This window comes from Pteropus vampyrus, unplaced genomic scaffold (genome assembly GCF_000151845.1).
Source record: "Pteropus vampyrus isolate Shadow unplaced genomic scaffold, Pvam_2.0 Scaffold513, whole genome shotgun sequence".
NCBI lineage: Eukaryota > Metazoa > Chordata > Mammalia > Chiroptera > Pteropodidae > Pteropus > Pteropus vampyrus.
Genome location: NW_011889294.1, coordinates 156,109 through 159,979, shown reverse-complemented (window position 1 = coordinate 159,979; position 3,871 = coordinate 156,109).

Here is a 3,871-nt window from a genome sequence, read left to right as displayed (position 1 = left end):
GACGATTGAATACAGAGAGAAAGGATGGGATAAGGAAGCAAGATAGGGAAAAAATGAACTCAGCGAGAGCTGGTGAGTCGCGCTAGGGGATGGGGCACCACAGCTTGCGGACTCCCCATCCTCGAGGAGGATGATGTCGGACCGGAGACTGAAGATTGCTAAGATGAGCTCTCTACGGAATCACCTTATTACTGTTTTCAGGTATTAACCCACCAGTTCTTCAAGGTGTGGTTGATAGGGAGGGCATGAGTATGCACAGTAGAGATGCCGAGAGAGAGGAAGGTTGCTTTATAGAAAGAAAGAAACAATGGATGGCCGATGGAGTAGACTTGAGAGAGAGGGAGAAAGAGAGAGAGAGAGAGGCAGAGAAGAGGTTAGGATAGAGTGAAAAATTAGGGGAAACTTTGGAGAAATAATAGAGACCTTAAAAGGGATTTAAAAAAATCGTTGGAAGAGAACAGTTCGCAATTTGCTTTGCAATGTTAACCCTTTCCCACCTCCACGACGTTCCACAAAAATCTTGACTGAAATTCCCCTTTTCGTTCGTGACATCTGGAGCCGAATCGGCTTCGAGGAAGTATTAAAATGCCGAGCACAGCTTTCTCCGCGAGCTGGGGTCCAGGTGGGCTCCCGTTTAGCTGAGGCATCGCAGGATTTCTCTCTTTTCTGTCCTTTTGACCGTTTCATTGTTTACTAGCATCTTGACCAGGGAAGTCGAAGGAAGGGAAAGGCGAAACTCTAACGAGACGATTTCACTTCTGGCCGGTAATCCATCGACAAACGTTGACTGAACACCTGCAGTTAAAGCATTATGCTGGGATATGGGGGAGAAGCTAAGAAATTAAGATGTGCGCCGGCTCTGAGGACGCTCAGAGATGGGCCCTCGACAAGGGATGTGGCTGCCGGCTCCTGCGGGGGGTCCTTTAGACACCAGCCCCGCCCCGCCTTCCCCGGGGGGCCCCCACTAACGCAGCCTTCGCTCTCATCTCTCACCCGCTTCTTCTAGCAGAGCGAAGTGCCGAGCCGTGGTTTCGAACTCACTTCCGAAGAGAAGAGACCTCTTTGCCTCCTGGGACGACGGCGCCATGGCGACCAGCCCGTGATTGCCATCATGGAAGTTTTGTCATCTCAGGCCTGTGGCGTCCCAGGCCTTTCAGACCGTTATCTTTTAGATACGGCCTGACATCTTTATTTAAAGTCACATAGTTTAGTTTAGTTTATTTTTTTGCACAGTTCACGCACCCTTGGGCGCATCCTTCACTATAATTCAGTTCGACAGGGTCAGGTTAAGAATCCAGGAGTAAGGCTTTCGATCCAGGGCCTGGAGAAGCAAGGACAAAAGCAGCTCCTGCTCTCAAAGAGCCCACAATCTAATCACAGGGGCTGAGGAGCCGGAGAGCCCCCGGCTAACTGAACTCCATCTGTCAGATGGCTGATCCCCCTCACAGCAAGTCGACCAGTGAGGAGAAGCTGGGGCGTGGAGGTCCTCAGTACGTTTGTGGTGGGGGATGAAGGGGGTGAACGGAATCCGCCGGGATCGATGCCTTCCACCGCTGAGAAATGGGTAATAATACTTCAGCTTTTGACCCAGTCGGTGCCACGCAAACAGTCTTATTTCTCTCAAACCGGCGCTGAGAGAATGCTGCTGTAAATTCTGCGAAATCTACAGGTGCATCCTGTTGTCGTGACTCTGGGCTGAAGTTCTATAGTTTGTCATTTCCACCAGGTTTTACTCGATGGGGCACGGGGCACTGTGGGAAACCAAGCTCCACTATGAATCAACTCCCCTCATCACACGTCTCGTTCCCAGGGACCCATTTGTCTGTTGCACGTCACCACGCCTGTAAAATACTGGGAGAGGACAATGTCATTTTTTTCCCTTCCCTCACCCAAAACTTAGAGTCTTAACAACGTCTGTGAAGTTAAGCCCGGATTCCTTAGCCTGGCGTCCAAGGTCCTTCATCCTGGGCCCTCGCCCGTCTCTTCAACATGAGTTCTCTACTATCATCCTTCATGCCGTCTTTGCTGCAGAAAAACCACCACCCCCCACAATTATCAGCCACCCACTAAGCCCCCACTGTGACCTCCTTCTTTCTTGGCGGTCTCTGCCAAATCCATCAGCCCAAATCTAACATGCTCTAAGGTCCAGCTCTAGGGCCACCCGCTAAAGGGAACCTCGCCTTGTCCCTCCGTGTGGAAATGACTTCTCTGCCTGTCAGTAATATCGATAATAGTCACCGGCGTGGATTAGACACACACTGCATGGCAGGCACCGTGCTGAGTAGTCACATGCACTATCTCAGTGACTTGCCACAGCCTCTGGATGAGGTCAGGGGACTGTTGCAATTTAGAGGTGAGGACGTTGAACGTCATCGTGATTGAGTAATGCCCACGCTCACACAGTCACCTGGGGGGTGATGTCCTTTCTAGACCCCCAGGCCTGTCTACCTCTTAAACAACACCGCTATTCCATTGCTCGTGGTGTTTTCAAATGTATAACTGTGTTATAGGTCTCCGGAGACGTGGCTGATCGTTCTAACTAGACTCTACCTGCATTAAGAGGCTGGAAGTGCCTCTAAGTCACCCTTTTATTCCCAGGGCCCAGTGCAGTACCTTGCACATAACAGAGCTCAGTAAGTATCTGTCGAAGGCATGACTACGTGGAGACTCCTTTTAGAGCTCTGGTTTGGGGCAACAAGATTAACATGGTATCTGCCTCAGCCGGTTTTCACCAGGCTCTTCCTTCATGGCATCGGTTTGAGGAGCATCATTCGGTCGTGGCGTATCTGAGTCCACAAGTATGTGACGTATTACAAAAGGTTCGATTGTACTCACATCTCCAGTTTCTTAGGCAGGAGTTCAGTGTCCTCATCCGTGAACCCAGAGAACTGGGCACGATTAGCCAGCTGATGTCAGTTCCTTTCTCAGAGCAGAGTGTGGGGTTCGCTTTGGCTCTGGACTTGCCTGTCCTTAAGATCAGACAGGCCTCCCTAAGCTGAGCTGGGCAGCCCTGTCTTCTGAGTGTGTGACCCAAGGGAGGGGGTGGAGGGAGGAGGATCGTGTGCTGCTTACTTAGATTTGGGGCCACTTTGCTCCTCCATAAAAGCTCATGGTTCTTTCCCTCACAATTCTTTCCAACAATTTCTAGTTTCGGAGCTTGAGAAAACAAAATGAAATGAAATAAAATAAAATAAAATAAAATAAAAAACAGAAATACAACGGGGAATTTCTGGGTAATGGGGCCAGAAGAATATACCCTAATAGGCAAACTGGTTTTTTTTAATGTGACACCTGGAGGATTAAAATAGAACAAAGGAGCCTGTCTGGAGAACCTAGAAGTGACATTAGCAAGTGGTTAAATTCATGGAATCCAAGTATTTGTTTCATCATCAGTCATGGCCAGATGGGGTATTAACAATACCTTGAAGTGATGAAATTTAGTTTTTCTGAGAAGTTCAAAACTTTTTGCTTCAGTTACTTCATTTTTTTTCCTCTCCGAACTACTATGAAATATTCTGTTTCTTGTCTGATAACTGAAGAGATTGAGATCTGTTGAGGTTAGGTTAATTTCAACCATGGTAACGATAAGACTAATATCTAATTTTCTCACTTATCTGTCTTTTTCTGAAAAACTCATCTCTCTCCTCTCATTACCCATATTTCCCCATGTTGGTGACTTGTCTGTCTATTTCATACAAAGAATGGAATTATTCCTTTTCGAATGAGCTCCTTTTTGGCGCTTCGTTACTGCTGCTATTTATTGAGTACCTAACTGTGTGCCAGGCACATTGCTCGGGCATTATACTGAGAACGAAACAGACAAAAATCCTTGCTATTATTATGATGCTTAAGTTCTGGTGCGGCAGACTGA